At 41.6% G+C, this 23,874-nt stretch overlaps 1 protein-coding gene and 1 long non-coding RNA gene across 2 annotated transcripts in view; both read right to left on the bottom strand.

The window, feature by feature from the left end:
- Positions 1–4,457, bottom strand: part of ZNF516 (zinc finger protein 516) — a 113,308-nt gene extending 108,851 nt beyond the window's left edge. Inside the window, exon 1 of the mRNA XM_079983739.1 lies at positions 4,117–4,457. The gene's annotated coding sequence lies outside the window, so the exon portion shown is untranslated. The remainder of the gene's footprint in view (positions 1–4,116) is intronic.
- A 14,146-nt stretch (positions 4,458–18,603) lies between these two features.
- On the bottom strand, positions 18,604–19,742 carry LOC307219838. The gene is made up of 2 exons (XR_013840592.1): positions 19,649–19,742; positions 18,604–18,861 (listed from the first exon to the last, which is right to left on the bottom strand). It is a non-coding gene; the product is annotated as an uncharacterized lncRNA (long non-coding RNA).
- Between the last annotated feature and the right edge of the window lie 4,132 nt (positions 19,743–23,874).

Below are 23,874 nucleotides of genomic sequence, written 5' to 3'. Positions count from 1 at the left end.
CTGTGCATCCCTCTACAGAGATTATGCTGGTGATCTGTTGGCTACTGCTTGATATTCTCTCTTCTCTTATTTTTTAAAAAATCATTTTATTGGTTTTTAGGTAAACATACACAGAACAAATAAGTAACAGTAAAAAACTGAATACAATATTTGTCTTTCCCTTGATCGCCACAGCTACAGGATCCAACCCCACTCCCCATTTTGCACTCATCATGATCAAAATCCACTCCATAACCTGCAACAGTGACCAGCATGCTCTCAGGGGTTCCTCGTTCTTGACTTGCAGAAAAGCTCTATTTCAGACAGATGCAACAGGTGAAGATGTCCTTAATACAGAGCTACTACCCTCAGGTCTATGTCAAGCCACTGTACAATCCCTGCTGGAGTGGCTAGTTAGACACACACACACACACACACACACACACACACACACTGTACTTTCCTTCCAGAATTACCTCCATCCTGGATGCTGTTCAATAAGACTTTGACATTATCATACATGTTATTCCTTTGGGCTGTATCCACTACTAGTCTAACTCAGAGTAGACCCATTCAAATGAATACACAGACTTACATTGTTCCATTGATTTCAGTGGGTCTACTCTGGGCAGGACCTAGCTGAATACAACCCTTCCCTCTAGGTCTAGGAAATTGTAGCCAGGATTTTTGTTGGGGGGGGGGTCAGGACTTTTGGGGGGCAGAACCGATGTGATTGGTCAGTTAGTTAAGTATTTCTACTGCTTTGCTTGATCTAGGGGGTTCAGCTACCCCCCTGCCCCCCTTCACTATGCCCATGGATTTTTCCCTAACCCCCTAGAAAAATCTGACTCAGGATGGTTCTCTAAAGGAGACAAAGAGCTTATGGGCTCTGGCAGCGGCCTCCCCCCCCCCCACTGTCTGGACCCCAAGGGCCAAACCTCTCAAGGTATGCAAGTGGGATGAGCATTGCTGCCATGGTGGGCGTAGGGGGAGTATCTTGCAGATCCACAGCCTAACATAACTGAAGCATAGTATAGGATTGCTCCTTCCATGAATGTGCTTATTGTGTGGTGTGGCATTCACAAAGTATGCTGCCTAACAGTCATGCTGTTGTGCCATGATGGTTAAATCTAACATTTGCTAAAGCGGACTTTTACATTTAAATTATTTCTGAGCATTAAAAAAAACACACCACTTGGTGCAGAAAGAATCGAGAGGGCACTGCCTGATTCATTATTATTATTTGGCTACACAGCTGTCTGCTTTGAAAACCATGAAGAAATCAAACAAGCACACACCCATTATGTTACAGAGGTGGTGTGAATCTGCAGTACCTTAAAGGCCAAAGAACAACACCGTCTTTAACAGCAATGGGCTTTTAAAGTGATATAAATAATCATTCTCGGATGGAAATGGGTGGAATTTCTGGATGCACTCCACCTTTTTCTCCCTTCAGATAAGCGAGTCTGCCACATTGTTCAAATACACCCATAGATCATTTTATACTTCCTTGCCTTTAGCAGGTCTCAACTTGATACTTAAAACCAGCTCTTTAACGATAACTCTCTATTCACTATTCGAGTTTCTGGTCCCAAGGACTGGATTTTAGTTCACAGCAGATGGGCGGGGGTGGTGGGGGAGGGAAAGTATTAATTTACCTATCTCAATACTGACGTATATCCCAACAAAGACAGATGCACGTACAGAAGGAGAGAGAGAAACGCAAGGGCACAGCACCGCTTTCCCGAGCCTGTAATGTGGAGTTGCAATGCAAAGGCAGTAAGGGGGGCTGGAGCTGCTGATTGGACGGTGGGTCTGCCAATCTTTGCAGGAGGGCAGAGTCAAGCGAAGCAGAGCTACTTTGCATCGGTGTTTCCCATTCTTCTTTGCCACTGTGTGTCACATTGTGTGAACCCCTCCCCCCACCTCTCCCAAAAATAACACCCCACTGTTTAGGAAGCAACAAACATCCCTATCCATGGAGCAGTTGGTCTCCTTCACCATAAGCACTGGAGATGGAAAATATTAATGCATCACCTCAGTGGAGAAAGGGAAAAACGAGAGTTGGAGTCTGTAACACACCATTAGCTGTAAAGCAGAGAGAAAAGGGAGGAGGAGGAGGAGGAGGAGGAAGGGACCCAGAGGTGAGGTGAGAGGAGTTGTGTCACTCCATTGAAAGAGGCTTTGACCTTACATTGATCTCCTAAAGTCTCTGAATCCATTACTATTATTACCATTACCATTATGAATTTTATTCTTGCAGGTCAGTCAGTTGCACTATAACAGCACCCCCAACTCTTGTCTAATTTGCGAACTCATTAGTCTAATTTCATTATTTAATCATGCGCCAACCAATCGAGCTTCCTTAAGAAAGGACTGACCTATTTTTGGCTGGAGATAAACGATCATGTTAACAGATGTTAATCTTGTAATCTGTTTTCCTGTAAGCACTTCGCATGCCCGCTTTTTAGACATTAACAAGAAGAAGAAGAACAACAACACACACACACACACACACACACACATTAGAAAAGGGACGAATTGACGTCACTGTTCAATACTCCGGTGGTTTCTTTTTTTAATAGAATTGGGGAGGGGGGGAGAGAAAGAGAGAATTCGCCCCCTATGCTTTCAAAGACATGAAATCTTTCCCCACTTTATAAATGCTGATTTGTTCTGCCTCAACTCCCACGGGCTTTTATTTGCATTTCAAATTCCACAGGTTACACAGATCGCTTTTTACACACACACACACACACACACACACACACACACAATGTAAACCAACAATAAGGCACTGAATGGGGATTGAGAGAGTGGGGGCAGGGGGCTACATCTGGATTAGATAAAGACCATGCATTAATAGATCTCCAGAAATGGTCTAGAAACAACAACAACAATCCGTCTACATCTAGATTCCAAGCTGGGGGGGGGGGGGCTGCCTGAATTTGCAAGATCTTAGATCCACCCAATACACATTTTCCAGAGCGTCCTGGTCTACTGCTGGGAGTTTTTCAGCGCTTCTGGAGCAAGATCTTTGCCGCGGGGAAGTGGGCAGCATTTTCTAGAGCGCTGCAGCTGCAGAGGGCAAGCGACCCGAAAGCCAAAGCACAAAATTGGGACCATCTCCCTGTCACCTTAACCTGGAGGAAAAACGCCTCCTGCGCCCTGAGACTTCTCGCAGCTCAACTCCGACCCCTCTAAAGTTTCCTCAACTTGTCGAAACAGCTTGATTCAAATGACGGTTGCAAGTATTATGCTAATTCTGGGTGGAGATGGGAGGGGCAGAGGAGGAGGAGGAGGAAGAGGAGGGTTTCATAGGACAAAATGTCTGCATTATTTCTCTTCTCTGCACCCCCCCCACCAGTCCTCTCATCTCTCTCCCCCCCCCCTCCCAGTATTTCCAATGGGCAGGACTCATCTCCGGGATTGCCCTCCAAGGACTCCCTTCCTCTCCACCTAATTTACAGCCCTCAACTTTCCAGGATAAACTATTCCTTTTAATTCAGCTGATGGGAGAGGATCGGGAGGGGTTGGGGGTGGAAGAGAGAGAAGTGGCGAGGGGAAGAGGACACACACACACACCCTAAGCAATAAATCAATCCAATCTGCAAATACCCTTAATAATGTAAGTGGCTCGCTCCCAAGCTGGAGAAGCATCGCCTCCCTCTCGCAGCCCGCAAACATTTCATTTTTTAAAAAGACAGGCAGATTTCTTTCCTGCATGCGAGATCTCCTCCCCACCCCTCTCTGTACAAAGTCCAAATGTTCACAGTTTAAAAAAATAACATATAGCGACAATCCATTCAGCCCCAGCAAAAAAAAAAATCATCTTTCTCCTCCTCCTCCTCCTCCTCCTCCCTCTCCCTACCCCCCCACCCCGCCACCCCTTTCAAAGAGCCCAAAGTTATCGTTTCTGTAAAAAGTCCCTTCAATTACCGAGCGAGATTAACTATTAATTGGAAACGCGAAGTTTTTCCCACGGGCGTATTAAGAATATTCTCATCTCTCTCCTCTCCTCTTTCCCCCTCTTTCTGATCCCCTCCCATCTTCTTCCTCAGCACTTAAGAAAGAAAAAGAAAGAAAAAAAAGAAGGAGGGAGGAAGTGGAGAGAAAATCTCTTCGCGATCCCCTTACCTTCTTGCAGTTGAGGTGAAGCGATTTGGAGAAGGACACAAACAAGAAACCTGAAGGTGAAACCATGCGCTGAAGGCAATAAGGAAAGAACTGCACATGATTCACTGCGCCAGCTCCACTCAGGCGAGCAGCGAGGGGGGCGTCTCTACACCCCTCGGTGCCAAGCCCTGGGCAAGGGGTCCTCCGGCTTCAAACTTTCCACCGCCCTTTAGCCCATCTGGGAATCCCTTGAGGGCTCTGGGATGGAGGGCGACGGGAGGAATCCCCCTCTCCTTTTCCTGGTCTTTTTCCTCGCAGCGTATAGGTTGACGTCTTCCCCCAGCCGGGCGAATGGTCTGTTCTATATTAAATGCACACACTGTCTACTATTGTCTCATCAGCACAAAGTTCTTGTATTATGCGGGGAAAGTCTAGATAGCCAAAAGCGAGTCACATAAAAAACAATTATTCCACTAACAGGACTGATTCATTAGCAGATCTGTTATTCATCTCTGCTTCAGCCAAATGACTACATAGATGGGGATTACAGGAAACTATATATTCACATACTAAGTATGCAATTTTGTATAATTTCCACTCTCTCGCGATAGGTATCATGCTGCTGGTATCTCAACTTTGAAATAAAAACATTATTGCATATTGCATATTCTTCTTGTTAAATTGTTGCTGTTGTTATTGTTTAATTCAGAGACGTCTGCTACAGACAACTTCTACATGAAATCTTGGTTTGACATTTGCTGCGTGTGACTTTTCTGGGTGCATTAATTTCATCACAGGTACATGCTGTACTAGAATACCCACACACAAATTATATATGTACAATAATCTCATGTGGCAATGTACTGGAAGCTGAAAGAGAAAGCTATGCACACATGCTCGCTCCTTCTTAAAGGTATACATTGTTTAGTGTCAGAATGAGACATTTATCAACTATGAACTCAGTTTGCATCACAGCTTTTTAAATAAACACGATTGTATCATTGGGTGTTGTCCAAAACATATCAGTCACAGTGTGCATATACAGGACAAATACGTGTGTGCTTGTATCATGTGATGGTAGTCAACAAGGTAGAGTAGACCAACTGAAAGCAATGGACATGATTCATTTAAAATCATGACTCACTTAAGTCCATTGATCTCAATGGGTCTACTCTGAGTATGCCTCGGTTGGATACTATCCAATATGTTTGGCAATGGAATTCCCTAAGCAAACATGTTACCCATTGAGAGAAGTCATAATATCTGAAGTGGCTTATTCCTGCTCCCCCCCCTTTCTTTTAAACAAGAGGCTTTAAGAAGAAGACAATATTGCTAACTAACAGGGGAAAGAGTTGGAACTTCTCCGAACAAATCCATTTGCCATATACCTTTTAAAAAAATAAATAGATAAGCTCCAAAGTTTATCTCATATTTTCCAGGATGCTTTATAAAGCTCACCTCAATCGCCCAAACATGCAGCTGATATATGTTGAGTCTGAGGTGGGGAGCCTCAAATTAATTGGCTGAATTGTGGTCCTAGGTGCTGGATGTGTTGAGGGTAAGAATGGAGCTTTGTTTTAGTCTTTGCCTAGTACTGTAGTGTGTCATAACTGGCAAAGGCAAAATTTTTGAGGAGTGTTGATTCAATCTTTCCATTTTCCTTCCATTGCATATTCACCCTTTCCCCCCCTCCTCCCTGCCCAACCATGATTACTAAGCACTTAAAAGGAACATGCTGTCCAAATCTCTTCAGTGTGGTTCTTTGCAAGCCAGACAATCAAGGATGCCTCTGCTTCAGTTTAAACGGTTACCTAGTGCTGTGGTATTTGGTGCACATAATGTTGGGAGCCTCTGCATAAGCCCTCTCCAGCTTCTTCCCATTTGTGACAGAATCTACTCCGGCAGCAAGCAGAGTCGCTGGGGGAGGGGCGTGCATGCACGCTGTCTGTGGCAAACTGAACTCATAAATATAAATACTTAGAGTCAGAGAATACTTGGAGATCAAAAAAAGGGGAGAAGAAAATGGAGGGAAAGTTTGTAATGAAGAACACACAAAAACATAACTATGTATGCTGTGTACAATTGATGATCTGCGCTAATATGAATAGCAAACATGTTAAAGGTCATTGACAATTGTTGCTGGTTTCAGCATGAATGCCTGAGTGAGATACGTTTTGGGGCATTCTCAATTCATTCCATACCACAGACTCATACTTCAGTGGATACATAGCCCCTTTCAGTGATTTTTGACAGCAGCTTGAGACCAGTATATTTTATTTTCCTTTAAAAAGAAAAAAGAGTTAATCTACACTCAAAAAGTTGCATTTTGCATTTTCATCATTCTTGCATGTCCTTTTCAAAACACAGACTACAGCAGTTTATTCTCTTCATCATATGCACACTTCAGTAATTTCTGCTTTGTACCAGGTGAAAATCAGGGATACGATTTCACTCTATAAAATCCTATACAAGCGACAATGTGCTGTGCAAAGTTTCTAACCATTATAGTGCACACAATAGAAGAGCAGTTATTGGTGCAGACTTTTAAAGCATCCATTGTAAGCTAGCTTTGCTAGGCAGCATTTAAAGCTATAATATGAGGCTAATAATTTTCCAAGTGGGGAAAAGTGACAAGTTACTGGAGTGAAAGTTGGACAGGATGCCTAAACTTCTCCACGTTGCAAGAATGTCATGACCCATCTCTTCCATTTGTGAGCCGTGTTGTGTCAAGCACTAATTACTTTAGACGCTGTGTTCACAAAAAGCGGGAACAGCTCGACAGCATAAGCCATGATGGCTCAACAACATGGCTGGCATTGATGCAAATGTCAGGTGAATGTTTGGAGTTAAGCTTACTATGCCATTATGTGGTCCTTCAAACATGCTTTTCACAGAGCTCATCCTTACACAGTAAAAGGAATAAACATCTTAGAAAGGGCTGCCTTGTTGGGCCTTAAATTTTGTAGAGAGGTGAACAGGGTTTGTGATCAAATAAAACTGAGAAAGAGAAACACATTTTAATTAAATTGGCACAAAAGGTGGCTGCCCTCTTATATACTCTTCTTTGACAGTAAATTCCATTGAAATCATCAGGATTTACTTCTGCATAGTGTTAAATTCTCACTGTAAGCTGTTTTCTGCAGAGTAGCAGAGAGCTAGTTGATCCAAATAATTTCAATCTATAGATGTTCTTCATCATCGTCGTCATCTTCCAATGGATTGTACTGTTTCTTGGTTCAGAGAATAATATTATAATAGGAATAATATTGTGTTACATGATAACAAAGAAATAAATGATAAACATCCCAGTTTCCGATTTGATCAATCTCTTTTAAAGGTGCTTTGTTTTCTATTCTGTGTCTCAATGAAATCTTACAGAAGTACTCCAATTTGAAATTATTTTGTTAAATTACAATACAATACTGTATGAGAATGTCAGGGATATTAATAGTTCAATACATATTTTGCTATTTATAGTTTGCTATGTGTAATAATTCTGTCTAATGGAGTACAAGGAACAGGAAAACATTTATTTACTTTTGCCAGAGTCAAATAAATTATTTGCTCAGCATTTGGAAGTAGGCTTTCTCAAGCTCGGGAAAATGGCATTTTGATGAGACTCTGTGCTGTATCACTCATTCCTAAGGCTGATTGGTGGAAGTTTAGATAAGAAAAGGTCCTGAGAAGCACTGGGGGTAGGAAGGAAAGGCCACGTGAAACATTTTCAAAGGCTGGGAAACAAATTGTAATTTCACCCAGGACACATGTGTGTTCCATGAAGCATATCTAGAACATGCATTTGTTTTAATTTCCATGCTAGGTAACAGGATGTTAGTTAATACTGAAAAATTTAATCCCTTCCCCCACCCCGAGTAAGAATTTGAATACAGACATAAGTACAGCTAAACAATATTAAGGCCTTTGAAGCACAATACTTACTCCCAAGTAAGTATGCATAAGATTGCAGCTGCAACTTTGCAGAGAGCAAATATCTTCAGAAATGTCCAAATTTTGTATAAATGTAATCTTTGTATATTTTCTTTCCCATTGGTATATACGTATTATTACTACTACTTTATTTCACTGTTCCCCATTCTGGGACTGAAATACTCCATTCAAAATACTTAGAAATGGATAAAAATAGCATCTGCAGTTTACAGCTATAAAACGCAGACAACACCACTGTCACATGCAAAGTTTAATTGCCACAAGAATGGTGGTTTTGATACAACCTACACATGCGAATTCCAGTCTGTTTGTGCATAAAGCTGGCTAAAAGTCTGCTCAAGAAGTAATGCTCACAGCTGTCAGCAAGATGAATTTTACTCTGCTACAAAGAAGCCTCTTACTCAACACTGTCTGTGCCACAAAAATCTGAACATTCTTTTGTAGCTATGAGGTGCCAGAACTATTCTAAAGTGAGCATAAGGGCAATCCCTTCATTTTTGTCCAGCATCGTTTTACATACTGATGTTCCATGCGACTACAAGCTCTAGGGTCAAGCTGTTGTGCCTTGTCAAGCATAAATCCAGCCAATGCGAAACAATGCCTTTTCTTTCCATTGGGCGAAAATATGAAGTACATTTTTAACCTTGTTAGATTTCCAGCCTGTTATGCAACTCTTGCTTCTGGCAACAAGATAGTATTTCAGGAGTTTATAAAGAGCCTTATATGCTGATAGTGTTTCCATTAGACAGGATGTCTTACTGCCTTAAAGAGAATTTGCAGAAGAGGAGGACTCTGGCATGCTGTTATAATTGAGATGGGGCTAAATTTTGCCTGATAGCAGAAATAATCAAGTGAATGTAGACATAATGAATACTTCATTTGCCTTTCAAATGCTTCACTGCTTAAATTGCCTCTCACACACCTTTCCTTTTTGGCCAAGTTGATGGTTATTTTAACAAAGTTCCTGAAGGATGCTTTAACATAACTTTAATATAAGGAGTTTTTCTGTAACTTCTTTCTCCTTTCCTCTTTCAGTTTTTAAAAACTGTTCAGTTGTGATTTCCTTTATTTATATATTATACATTTTATTTATTTGCAAATATTTCTCTCCTCCAAACATAAAACAATCAAGGTGGTGAACATCGTAAAATCAACAATAACATCACACAAATAAAAACAACTAGTGACAACAAATGAACGAATTATCCCTCAGGAAAGCCTGAGTAGGCAAATGTAGGCAGCTAAATGCCAATTCAGTAGGTGCCTGCCTGTTACTAGGAGTGCTTCCCAGAGGGCAGGTGCCACAGCACTAAAAGTCCTGTTTTGTTTTTATAGATAAAAAGTGAACCATGACTCTGCAGCACAGCTGAGAAGTGTCTCTCCTGAGGAACACAGCAAGCAGGCCGGGGTATATAAGGTAATGCAGTCCTGAAGATAATTACAGGCAATGACCGATTTGTGCAGAGGTTACATTCCCAAATCCTGTGTGTGTTGGCGGAGTGCACATAAGTCAGCTGTGCCCCGTTCCTTTTAATGCAACTTTCTGAGGGGTATGTGCCAGTGGTGGGCAGGGCCAAGGGTCAACAGAAATCCAGAGGGCTGCATTCAGCTCTCAAGTCTGAGGTCCCCTACTACTGTGCTAGGAGATGGTTTAAATTTAAGTGCATCATAAAATGTGGGGGACACAGACAGAGAGAAACACAAGGGCATTTTTCTCTGCATTTGGTTAAATGTAAAACCGAAAGACTATTTCATGAAGGGAATTCCACTGGTAGCCTTGTATCCATGAAAGTGCTTGTGATCCACTGAATGTTTCTGCTAACAGAAGGTGAGGGAAGACGCTTCACCAATTCCACCTTTCTATTCTGTTCTGAAGGATTCTGCAACACTCTGAAGCTGATTTTCTAGAGGAGATAATATACCAATACATCAATGTCTGCCCTGTCCTTCATGTTAGCAGAGATGTCCAATGGATCAAAAGCCCTTCCGTGATGAATCTACCCAATAATCCAAGAGTCCTATTATACAATAGAAAAAAAATGAATGGTTATAGAATAAATATTGCTTTATAAAAGTCATTACATATGGAAGTTTTAAAAAAAAGTTACTGTAGAAGTCAAACATTCTTAGCCATATGCGCTTTTATATACTATATCATGGATTCACAGTGGGTAGCAAACCTATGAAACCTGTTCTTAATTTCAGCCTCAGCTGAAAGAATCTCAGCAGCAGCTGGTTTCAAAACAATTCCTATAGAATGCCACATATGTGGTCGATCACACCCTTAGCAAGAAGAATGAAGCCGCCAAATAGAATGATTTTTAAAGAGAGACAAATTCAATAAAGAGTTCTACCCTGAAACATATCCTAACTTTCTCATAGCACTTTTTGGCCAACTGTTTATTTTCCTTTCACATCAATGGTTAACTGTTGAACTCTAATATACTAATTGCTTGGCAGCCTGAGATTGGACCATGGATGCACTTTACGCAAGGTTCACTGTACAAAAGAAGACAAATAAATGCTCAATGCGATGTTTTTGCGATGTCAAGAGTGAGCTTAAAAACAGGGCCTTCCTCCAGCACAATTTATTTGCTGCGCAAGTTTGGAATAATTCTGCACACCGTCCTTTGAAGTCACCTTATACTGAGTCTGATGCTGGCCCAATATTGTCTACTCAAGTACTTCTGCACTCTACACTGAAAGTAGTACAGTGGTACCTTGGGTTAAGAACTTAAGTCGTTCTGGAGGTCCGCTCCTAACCTGAAACTGTTCTTAACCTGAGATACCACTTTAGCTAATGGGGCTTCCCACTGCCGCAGCGTGATTTCTGTTCTCATCCTGAAGCAAAGTTCTTAACCCGAGGTACTATTTCTGGGTTAGCAGAGTCTGTAACCTGAAGCACCTGTAACCTGAAGCACCTGTAACCTGAGGTACCACTGTATCATACCACTGTGTGGCCATGCCTTCACCTCATAGAGCTACAGTTCCCAGGGTTCCCCAGGAAGAGGGAAAGATTGTTAAACCACTTTGGGAACTGTAGCTCTGTGAGGAGTATAGGGGCCTCCCAACAGCGCTCAGCACTCTTAAACTACAGTTTCCAGAATTCTTTGTGGAAAGCAGTTCCTGTTTAAAATGGTATGAGACTGCTTTAAATACATAGTGGAGACGGGGCCCGATTGGCAGTAAGTTCGCTGGGATTTCTATTGCATACTACCAGATGATTTAGCTGGAGATGCCAGGCATTTAACATGGGACAATTTACATTCAAAGCATTTGCTTCAAAACAGCTGAGCTACGACACTTCCCTGACCATTCTGAGCATGTTTAACAATTGCAAAGCCTCCAAGGGAAATGCCAATTTCTTCCGACCTGGGCACATCTTTCTGCCCTGAACCCCTGGCCTACCTTGTAGCAAGTCAGTATGCCAAGACCAAAGTTCAAAGTCTGGGGGTCAGTCCACACAAGCAAAGTCCAAGGTCAATGCAAGTAGCCAAGTCTGAAGTCCAGCGGTCAGGATACAGTCCAGAGTCAAACCTGAAGCACAGTCACATAGAGATCCAGGAGCAGCCAAGCCAAGGTCCCTCAATGTGAGCAGTTGAGTAGACCCAGGACCTCAGCTCTGCTTCCTTTTTGCTCTTTGCATGCTGATTTCAGCACCTGGGCTTGACAAGGTGTGACCCTCACCAGTTCCAAACCTACTTCAGCTGAGGAATCACATCCCAGAGCTAGCAAGCCTAACCTGTGGGTCCTTACCTGCCTCAGCCCCTAGGGCACCCCTCCTGCTGCTCTCTACGCCTCAGAGCATACTGTATTCATGGAGACAGGGGGTCCTCTGATTCTGGTGATGGATCCTGTGTTCTGGTTCCTGTGCTCTGACCCCCATGCCCTCGCCATCCTCTGTCACCCTGTGAGTACTTCCTTTCCCACCCCCTGCTTGCTCCGGTGTGTCCCACTCCTGGCTACACCCCTCGCTGGGATACCCTTCCTCCTTGCTGTGCTCCCCATCATCCTGCCAGTTCATGACACCCTCTCACATTTAATCCCTGAAAGTCCTTCACCAGAAGAAGGAATCCGCTATCTTCAGTAAGTTTCATCCTCCCCTTGCTCAAATTCTAGCCACTGCAAGTTTTGTTCATTGACGTTCCTGGTTTGATACGTTCTAGTCTCAGCTCTAAATAACTGTTAAGCTGTTTATTTAGTGTGTGTGATTTGAAAATAGCCTAGCCTGTTGGTTGGCTTCCTGTCATTTAATATATAACCCATTTGCATCCGGTAGGTTGTTTGCATTCATGGCCAGGGGTTACTACAGCTCTGTGTGTGATTTAGCCAGGGTTCCGGCCCTTTATGCAGATTCCACAATATTTGGATAAGGATAGAGCACAACTGTATCTTCCCCATTGGGCACAATGTTGGCACGTCGTTCCCAGAGCATAGGCCATGAAGGTGGATTTCTTTGCTGTGTGTGTGTGTTATTTATCTTTCTGAGATTACTTGGATTAAGATTTAGAGGACGTATGCTGAATACATTTGTATTATAAATTAGTTGTCATCCCTAGCAATCTCAGTCCATGAATATGTGCATATTTATAGTCGGAAACTGAAACATTTCAAAATCATCTACTTACTCCTTTTGCTTTAAAGTTTAATGCTAAATAGATTGCCAGTTTTCTCTGTCAATATTCCTTACACCATCTATGTTTTATAGACATTCCCAGGAAGCTGGAAGCTATTGAGAAGGAGCTGAAACAAATAATTTGTATGACAGTCTGTCAAATATTTGGATCGAGACACTATTATTGTAAATACAGCTCATGATCCCACCCAACAGTAGTGTTCATTTACGTTTAAAAGCCAGTGTGGGTTATTATGGGCTGCAAAATTTGAGAACAGTTTGCTGCTTTCCCCCTGTTAAAACTCCAAAACTAATAAACCTTGAGCATTCTGTAACAAGCAAAGTACTCATATCAACAAAGGCCTTACTTAGAGGCTGCAGAACCTTAAGAAACTTGTGGTGAGAACTCGGAGATATTTTAGTCATACGCCACATATACAGAAGCTGAACATGCTCTTTGGTTTCTCTCTCTCCTAAATTTACAATTTAATCCCCTTTTCTTTCTTTACAGTATGCCTTTCAAACCTGTACAGAAAAGGTGTATTATACTGTGAGTAACTCCACGGGGCAGCTGGCTATTAAAGCACAAAAGTTTTCCCAAAGGGCGGGGGCAGCCCCTGAGAACTTCCTAAGTAACCTCATAAGTCTATAGAAAGTCAGTGATTAACCTGCCTTTTGCTCATGATATCCTTAAGTGTGCTTAAGGATAGTGTGGTGGTTGATATGACTATTGGGAGCAACAGAGGAAGGAGCAACATTCTGGATAGCAAATGGAAGTGGAATAATGAGATATAAGTGGGAGGGGGTGCACTGGATGCTTTTGCTGTTATGGATTGTTATTCTTCATTGTGGGTTTTTTTGTTTTGTTGGGGGGAACCATACACGTATAGGCAGTCGCCAAATAAAATATTTTTGCAACCTGTGATGTGATTTCTGTGCACAATGTCGCACACACAGAAGGCAATGGAATAATGGCTTCTTCATTTCAGTGAAGACTTGCTAAAGAAAAAGAGTTTGTGCATAATGAAGTGACCTTTGTTTCAGCTGCTGTCCAAAGCAATCTTCTCCTAGATTAAGATGGACAACTATCACTTGGCAAAGTCAGAGTATACGAAGTATTTTCTCCTTTAGCCCCCTGAATTGAAAGGCATAACCATATGTTAATTCAGGAGGCTCCAGGAAAAATTAACCAGGATATCTTAATACATAAAAACTCGGGTCCAATATATACATTACTGCCATCTCCCACTCTTGACTCCAACACAGACACACCTTGCAGTCAAGGTTCCAAGGTACAGCCTTAAAGTGGCAATTATGCAGTTCTCCTGGAATGCTTGATTATTTCCAGGCCAACATTAATATTTGAATTTTTGTGTGTGTGTGCGTGTGTGTGCTATTGCCATGAAAGCACAAGTGACCTGCATGATTACTGCTATGAAGTGATGCACCAACCATACAGAACCGTGTTGCTCTGTTCATATCAGGAGTTGGGAACTTGTGGTCCTTCAAATGTTGCTGGACTAGTCACTAAATAGAACACCTTTAAACCTTGACCATTGGCCATGCTATCTGAACTTGATAGGAGATGGAGTCCAATAACATCTGGAGGGTTTTCCGAAGGAGTCTGAACTATTTAGCATGAATTTCAAAGGGTTGCATTCAGATAGACTTAGACACACAGTTCCAGCTTATGTTAGTCATGACTCAATCTTTATATGTGTTTGAGTGTGAGGGCTCTCACCCAGGGTTGTATTCAATGCCAGTCCTAATCAGGGTAGACCTATTGAAATGAATGAACATATGTTAGTTAGGTTCATTAACAACAATGGGTCTATTCACACACAAACAGCTTTATTGTGGTCCATAGACCCCAAATATACAGTGCAGCGATGGTCAATGGGTCTACTCTGAATAGGACTAACATGGAATAAATCCCTAGCCTGGATCCAACTGGATTGGTTGTTGTTGTTGCTGCTGCTATTAATAATTTTTGTTTAGTGATTTGTTATGAGGAGTTGTGTTTCTGTTTTAAGCAATCCAACTCCCCCTCCCCAATTTTAGGTACAGTGGTACCTTGAGTTACAAACACCACAGGTTACAAACTCCACTAACCTGGAAGAGTTACCTTGAGTTGAGAACTTTGCCCCAGGATAAGAACGGAAATCATGTGCCGGCAGTGCAGAGGCAGCAAGAGGCCCCATTAGCGAAAGCACGCCTCTAGTTAAGAACAGTTTCAGGTTAAGAACAGACCTTGGAACGAATTAAGTTCATAACTAGAGGTACCACTGTATTTGATTTTGTCGTAAACTGCCCTGTGGCTTAGGCAAATGGTGCTATACAAATAAACAAAATAGATAATAAACCCAGCGCAATATATTTTCACATCTGGGTGGTTCAGTCCTATGGACCAGCTTGCACTACACAGCAATGCATCCTTTCAAATTAGAATACAATGGTAGCTCGGGTTACATACGCTTCAGGTTACAGACTCTGCTAACCCAGAAATAGTACCCTGCGTTAAGAACTTTGCTTCAGGATGAGAACAGAATTCGTGCTTTGGCGGTGCGGCGGCAGCAGGAGGCCCCATTAGCTAAAGTGGTGCTTCAGGTTAAGAACAGTTTCAAGTTAAGAACGGACCTCCGGAACGAATTAAGTACTTAACCCGAGGTACCACTGTATGTGATCCTACACCTGAGAAACAGCATAGGGTATATCCTTGTGTTCTGCTTCCCAAGAAATGCCTCTTCCTTCCCTTCTTAAAAGAAATGGTGGAGACCAAACATGCAGACAGGGTGCAATTCAAAGGGTCAGCAGAGGCCCTGTTCTTACCTTCTCAGTCCTGAGAGGAATGTTCTGAACGAAAGCAAGTAATGCAATATTGCTTCTCGTTTTAAGCAAATATGTAGCCATTTTAGGATCTAACCTCCATTTGAGATGTAGAAAGAGCTGTCTCTGTGGCTGCTAGAGTAATTGGAGCTTGTAACTTGTCAGATAACTGATCTTTTGCTTTTCCTGTTGCATTCCTTGCTTTCTGCTACCAGGGAAACACTTTTTCCAGACATGGATGAGCAGTCTGCTTAATGGGCCATCGGGTTCTTTTAAATATAAGACCACGACAAGAGCCCTGATGGATCACACTGAAGGCCTATCTAGTCCATCATCTTTGGTCCCACACTGGACAATCAAATGCCTGCAGGAAGCCCGCACGCAGGGCGGGAGCACAATAGCACTATCCCAGGCAAACATTTTGGGTGTGTGAAGCAGGGCTGGTGCAGAGTGTGGCCTTGGGAGAGTTCTGACAGAAAGTGTCATGAAACTGGAGTAAGGTTCTCCTTCTTCAGGAAACGAGGTTGAGAACTGTGAACTAAAAGGGGTCCTGTCCCAGGAGCACTTCCACCAAACAATCCTGTAGGCCCAAGGATGTCCACAAAGTCAGAAGACTCCACTGCAAAAGACTCCTCAGAGAAACCAGAGCCCCCATCTCCCAACTCTGTCACAGTAGGATGCAACTGAAGCAGAATGGGCCCTTTTAATGGAAGAAACATCTTCCAGTGTAGGCGGGGATTGCATTTGGGAGTCAGTTGTTGTTGTTGTTAATACTTTATATGCCAACCATCTGACTGGGTTGCCCCAAATGGGGCAAATTGGGTTGCCCCAACAAATTATAAAACCACAATAAAACGTCAAACATTAAAAACTTCCCTATACAGGGCGGCCTATATAGGACTCTGTCTCTGTTCATTTGTTGCTGAAGCAATGCCAGAGCTCTGCATCGCTAGAGCCTGAGTCTGGACACAGAGCAGGACAGTGAGGCCTGGGGAGCAAAATTTGGCCCCTGGAGCTGAGGTTCCCTGCCCCACCGACACCCTTGCTCATTGACCAATATGAACTATGAGCATTAAGGCTCCAATTCTAAAATGGAGGGAAAGGACAACCAAAATAAGTTAATCTGCCTGATCCAGTCCTTTGCCAGGATCCTGCTGGCGGGGCATTGTGCTCTTCCATCCTTTCCCAGATGTTGGTTCATTATCATCTGGTTTTACTCTGATTGAAAATGATATAGTTTGTGCCGGGGGACTGATGTGTATGTCTATGTGCTGGGGGACTGATGTGGCCTAGGACATTTCCTCCCCCCACTGCAGACTGCCCTATCCTGACCAGGGCCGGATTTAGGTTTGATGAGGCCCTAAGCTACTGAAGGTAATGGGACTCTTTATATGTCCAGCTGTCCTTTGTCAACAATAAATGGTTGCTGTTTTTTGTGTTGAATATATGCTACATGGTAATTTATGGACCTAATAAGTGTCTAAAGCCATTTGCACATAACAAAATATGTATTTTATCAAAGTAATTTGCTTTTTATCTTATATTTTGGAAATGTACATCCAGTGGTTTTTTTCCCTTTAATTTTTTTGGGGGGCCTCAAGAGAGTGGGGCCCTAAACTATAGCTTGTTTAGCTTATACATAAATCTGACACTGATCCTGACACAGGAGCTCTGATGTTAGAAGTGAAGTAGCCCAAGAAGTTTCCATGGCAGCGGGGAATGCAATATAAAATCTGCCTCTTTGAAATCAGAGCTCTTTCTCCATGCCATCAGAAAGGAAGAGCCAATGCTTCCTATGGCCCTGGGTTATCCTTCAAGGAACCACAGGACTGCATGTCCAAAGAGCTGAAATTTTGAGGAAAAACTGTTCGGAAAATTTCATCAACACCCCACAAAACACCCCCCCCCATTTTGTTGCGCATGAACAGTCATGGAGGATTTTTGGAGGCCATTTTTACCCAGCTCTAAATTGTTTACCACAAACTAACCCACTTACCTGAGAGTAAGCCCTATTAGACTTACTTCTGAGTAGACATGGTTAGGATTGCAGTTTGAATGCTTTAACACAACTCCAAGCCATAATCATAGCTGTCAACATTTTCCATTTTTTTAAGGGAAATTCCCTTATTCCAAATAGGATTCCTCGCAAGAAAAGGGGAAAGTTGACAGCTATGGCTATAATTGTTCTGTGCATGAATGTGCCAGCTTTCAACCCTATGAGCGTCCATATATTTTACTTCCCCTCCATAGATTAAATACTTCCATAAACTCATATCAGTGTTGCAGCAGCTTGTAAGGGCAAAATATTTATTTTTAGATGAAAAGCTTTCCAAATAGGAATTTAAAAATTGTTCAGATTAACAAGATCCCTTAATGGTGACTGAGCCTGGCAATTGCTTCATTTTTTATTTTGTTTTCCTTTATTTTCAGCCTCTCCAGTTGAGGCGACTGTAGTCTGGTACAATAAAAAGTGTGACTGTGAAGCCACATCTCAGTACCAGGTTTCATCCTGATGCAATTTGTTACTGCTGAGATATTAAAACCCCAAAGACTACGTTAGCAACTAAAATGGTGATAAGACTTCCCTGTGTAGCATGACTAGTGCTTGCCACTATGTAAAAGTGTTTTTTTTTTTAAGCAGCATAGTAAAACAGTTAATAAACAGTAAATGTGATGTTAATCACTTGGGCTTGTTTAATTAAGGAGTGACCTTGTGGTTACTAATTATTTCTGAAAGTGACTTTCCTCATAAAAGTGAGTGTTTAATCAGAGACTATATATTTGTGATCAACAGCAGTAAGCTGGATCTTTTGCCTCATTCCTCTGTTGTCCTTGTAATTTAAATATCCTGTTGTGTAAGTATAAAGACAGGAAGTGAGTTATACAAAACCTTACAATAACAGTATTAAGTTTCCAGTAAGCAGATGTGCTCCACTTGGTTTCTGGTTTTTTTCCCCACTTCCAGAGGTAGTATACATTTTCCAAATGCTACCCGGGATATTTTTCTTTTCTTTGTTAGGATTTTTTTTTTGTCTTAAAAAAAGAAAAATCTTCCACTATCTGAAACACACAAATAGTTTCCAGATAATGACAAATTACATTGTCCCTTAATGCCAGGCTTTAATTATTTAGCTTCATGCTTTATTTGTTCCATGAAACCAAAAACTCCCTTTCAAGCAGACAAGAGGCTGGGTGGCAGAAAAATTCTTTTACCTATACAGCCTTTCATTGGCCAACGCTGTTTTTATGCAAATCCACACCACTGGCAGAACAGAGTTGGCAAAGATATTCTAAAAATTTCATGCATATCACAATTGGTTTTCCTGACGCAACTGCAACTGAATAATTTTCATCAACTCCGACTGCAACCTGCTCTTCTGCACAGGGTAAAAAAAAGAAAAAGGAAAGTTATGCTTCTTTCAGAGCCAGAGAAACAAACGCTGATGTGTATCAGCTTTACGCTGTTTATAATCTTCAAACATTTTGGCCTTTGAAGCATTTCTACTTTTTCTCTTCTTTTGTTGCAGTGGCTGCTGTAGTGACATTCAGATATATTTTAATGCATCAAAACACTTTCACAATTATAATGGGCACTTATGATTGCAAAGTATACACAATCCATTCCCTGCCATTGAGGCCAGTAACAAAAGTAGAACACTATTTGTGAACCTATTTTCCTCTAATAAGATTATGGGTACGATTATCCTGTTCCCACTGTTCAGCCAAACCCAGCCAGTTTTGTCTGTGAATGCACAGAGGGGGTGTGGGTAATTGCACATACAATGCCTAAATCCTTGCTTCACTGATATAAATGAAGTTTTGTCACTGATTTCAGCACAGCCAGAGTTTTGCTATCTTTCCATTCAGCTGCCTGCATACCATAATGATAGTGAAACAAGAACAGGAAACAAATATCAGGCAGGAGGCATTCAAAACCAGCATAAGGTTGTTTTTCCACTGGCACCACAACCGTGTAAAAGGTCAGCCACACAGTGCTTTTCAAGGGATGGAACTGAAGCTGATGCAAGTTATAATGCAATAGCTTGCATTATTTGTGCTGTGACTTCACCCAGTGCTAATCCAGCATTACTTAGAGTAACAGCTAAGCACGAGAGAGAGAGAGAGAGAGAGAGAGAGAGAGAGAGAGAGAGAGAGGACAATTACATCACCATCCTGCTGCCGTCAGTCACCCTTGCTGCCTGGCTGAAAATAAGCACCACCCCATATGATGTAAATATTCTGTGTAACTTGGCTCTGGGTACAAATAGCAAGAGGAGAGAAAACATATAAGTGCGCGGCAATGTAATTTATTAGTCCCAGTGCATTTCAGCAAACACCTTTGTCGGGACACAAAATACCGTACTCTTTATTAAGTCCCAAGTGATATGCTCAAATTATACATACCTATATAAACCACACAACTAATGATGCATTTAGTGCATGATTAACAATGAATAAGATGCACTACCAAATGGGTGGCCATTCTTTCTCTTGGATGCAAATCCTTTTGACTTTAACCAAACGAATGCATCTAGAACCAAAGTCTTGGATGTATTTCAGACCTCAGCTAACATTCAGCATAAATCCAGGACCTTATTTTGATTTATATGTCTTTTCATGTGATGAGATGCCAGCTTTAAAGCCTAATGAGCTTAGATAAAAGTCAGTAGGATGTCCTGTTGCAAAAAATCAGAAAATAAAAAAACCCACCATTTTATTGCAGGTTTTTTTGTTTGTTTTTAAATAGCTGTGGTTGGGTTGCATTTATTTTGCTTGCTGACTTCCCTCAAAGGGAAGTTATAAAACAGTCACCTCTCCCATTGATTTGCCCTGGAGGATCTTGAAAACATAATTCTGATCACAATATTTCAGCACTTTCTCAGCTCAATACATGTGCAGCCAAAACACATCAAGGAGGGAAGGGGGGAATCAATGGAAGTGTTAAGGTTTAAAACACATTTTCTTCCATCTTTACATCTGCTTAATTGCATCCTCCCCACCCCCACCCCACTCCCTGCAAGTCTTCTATGAGTTACATTTCCTGTTTTGCTGGAATCCGTCCCACATTTCACATCCCTCACCTTTAATTTAGCTGCAAATTGATTCAGTATCACATTTGGGGTTTGCTGTACAAACTGTCCTGCTGCCTATTCATAGAACCTTATAATGGGACTAAGCTCCAGTTTATCCATGGAACTGTCAGGCTCTCGGGGAAATAATAGCTGTTGACAATTGTAGAGTTAAAATACAGGATTAATTATCAGCTTTTAATGTGCAAATAAGGCATTCAGCATTCTTCTTACCCACTTATTTAACACAAATGTAATGCTCAAACAGGTAGTCTGAGTTGATTCTTCAGTCAAAAACAGCTTGAGTGAGCCAGAACAGTCTTGAGATTTAAACAATCCCAGCTCTTGAATTTTACACACACACACACACACACACACACACACACACACTTTGTATGCAGCTTGCAGCATGCTGCATCTCACCCAATCGCTTGTCTTCTTTTAGCAAATAGTGGGAGATTTCCTGAATCAAGGCTGCATAACGCCAACCTGGTTATGTAGGCAAGGTCCAGATTATGGGCACTTCTACTTGGCAATTTATTTTGGATTTGGTAGCACATATGCATGAAAAACTTTTTTGGCAGCATCCACACGAGGTTGTCCTCATCAAATGCCATCCCTTCTCCCCAGTATAATCTAGATTTATATTTTCCCTGGTATTTGTTTGTTTGTTTGCCAGAGAGGAGGGGAGGGACTTACTGGATTCTTTGTGTGGAAGAGAGCCAGTGTGTTGTAGTGGTTAGATTGTGAGGACTAAGATCTCCATTCTCAGCTATGAACTCACTGGGTGGGTGACCTTGGGTTTGTTGCTCAGCCTATCCCACCTCACAGGATTGTTGTGAGGAGAAAATTAGGGAGAGGGAGAATGCTATCTTGAGGTCCTGGGAGAAAAGAGGGGATATAAATGTAAGGATAATAAATCCAGATTGGATGGGGAAATTAAATGAGATGGTATTGTGATGAGGTTGGTGTGTGAGATGCTGCACAGATTACAAAGAATATAAAGTTCTACCCCTTGGGTCATTGTAATGGGCATTATTGCAATGCTTTTATTCCTGCAATAAGGTCATTCCCCATGCAAAAGAGTCCTTCTCTTAGCCATCCAAGAGGAACAGACTGGTAATTAGATGCTCAGTATAGCTTTACTATTAAATACAGAAATAAACACAGCAGAGCGTTTGCTTAAATGGCCTTCAACCCTCCAAAACAAGCAGGATCCTATTTTTAATACAAGCGAAGTAAGGGCAATTTCTGTTGTAATATATAGCTCGGCTTTCATGTTTTTATTAAAAGTTTAATAATGGGCCTGCACCGATGTGCTTGAAAAATTATATGGTAATTTCCAATTGTAAAATTCCATTAAAAACTTGCTTATGTATACAGAATTAGACAATTTGTTAAAGAAAGGTTATATACACTTATAATTGGAAAATATGTTTTAAGCTACAGCGTAGCAGTAAGCATTAGTCACTTTGTAATGATGGGTAACTCCTGGGAAGAGGGTGTTATTTGAAGATACTCTGAGTGATATGACAGTTCAACATATATGGGGGGGGGGCAGAAACCCAAAGAGTAATTTGGAAGGCAGGCTCCTCTATGCATTCTAAGTAATCTTCCTTTTGTATCCTTTATTCTTGCTCATAACTAGAATTTCTGAGGATAAGAAACAAAATGTACATAGGCAGCTGTTTGGTTGTGAATCAAATCCATTTAGCTCTGCATTGCCTACACAGACTGACAGCATCTCTCAAGTGTTGTTGGTTTTTTATTTTTTAAATCAACACTGGATTTCCTTACCTGGAAGTCTCAGGTCTTGAACTTGGGACTTCTTTACCTTCAAAGCATCTGCTGTTCCACTGAGCTGTGGGCCTCTTCTATCAAACTTTCTAGAGTCCAAGAAAGTTGAATGAGTGCAAATGATTCCCACATAGACCTAAAAGCACATACAACTAAAATCCCACTCTGTCCCTCCGAAAACCACATAGATGCACCCCCAAACAGTATGGAAATCTTTGCTAAACCACCATGGGGCATGTGCAATGGTGCAATCCTACATGGAATCCTAAATTAATGATTGCATCAACATTTTGGATTACTCTAACTTTCTTGATGAGGGTGGCTTTTAAATACTGCTCAGTAATGTTGACTAGTTCACAACTTGCTCAATAAAGAGCAGACCTAGGACTCAGCTACATTTGTAAAGATAAAGTGCTTTACAGTACAGTGGTACCTCGGTTTACGAACTTAATCCATTCCGGAAGTCCGTTCTTAAACCAAAACTGTTCTTAAACCAAGGCACACTTTCCCTAATGAGGCCTCCCGTCGCCGGTGCCCTTCCACCGTTCAGATTCCATTCTTAGACCGAGGTGAAGTTCTCAAACCAAGACACTATTTCCAGTTTTGCGGAGCTTGTAAACCAAATCGTTCTTAAACCGGACTGTTCTTAAACCGAGGTACCACTGTATATGCGTTGTACACTGACACCAGATGGTGCTGTGGAGTGCCGTTTTTCACCAACGGAACTTCCCTGTATGAAGTTGACAACGTGTTGAACTGAATCGCTTGTTTGATGTGTATAGATCCAGCCCTAGTCTAACCATCATGTAGGGATGGGGGAGATATTTGATTCAGTTTACTTTGAAAGGCAAACGTACCCAATCCAGGCAAATTTAAACACAGCAATTCTTCCAAAATTTGCACTGCTCTGAATTTTGCAAGGCAGTGCGCCAGCCAAGGAATGTGTACTAAGATGCATATAATTTCATATATTGGTGAAAATAACATACAAAAAAATGCAGCATATTAGGGAACATTGCTTTGCAAAAATGTTTCTGTTAGGCAAAGTTGCACACAGAAATGTGTGCATTAGGAGAATATTGCAATAAAATGCTGATGAATTTTCATGTAGACAATACACACAGAGAGTGAGTGTATATATATATATATATATATATATATATATATATATATATATACTGATATGTGGAGAACTGAGCTAAAGATTGGAAAAAGGAAAAAGAGATACTGAGTAAAACTGAAATGGGCAGATTTGCCTATCCCTACCTCCAGGTCAGCTTTGTGCAAGTAAATCAAGATGAATTCTCAATAAATAGATAATTTAGAAGAGCCCAAGGGCAGTGCTTAAAAGAATCAGCATTGGCCAAGGGATGGGATCCATCAAAGGTCAGAGAAGTGAAAGCCTTGAACACGATCATCCGGGGATCGATCTGTCGATTGCAATCAACCAGTTTGACACCCCTGTTCTATAGCAACCCAGCTATAGCAACCTGGAGGGAGCCTTATTAGACCTCTTACAAGTGA

Source organism: Podarcis cretensis (assembly GCF_951804945.1).
Source record: "Podarcis cretensis genome assembly, chromosome: 7".
NCBI lineage: Eukaryota > Metazoa > Chordata > Lepidosauria > Squamata > Lacertidae > Podarcis > Podarcis cretensis.
This window is presented reverse-complemented; position numbering and strand designations above follow the sequence as displayed.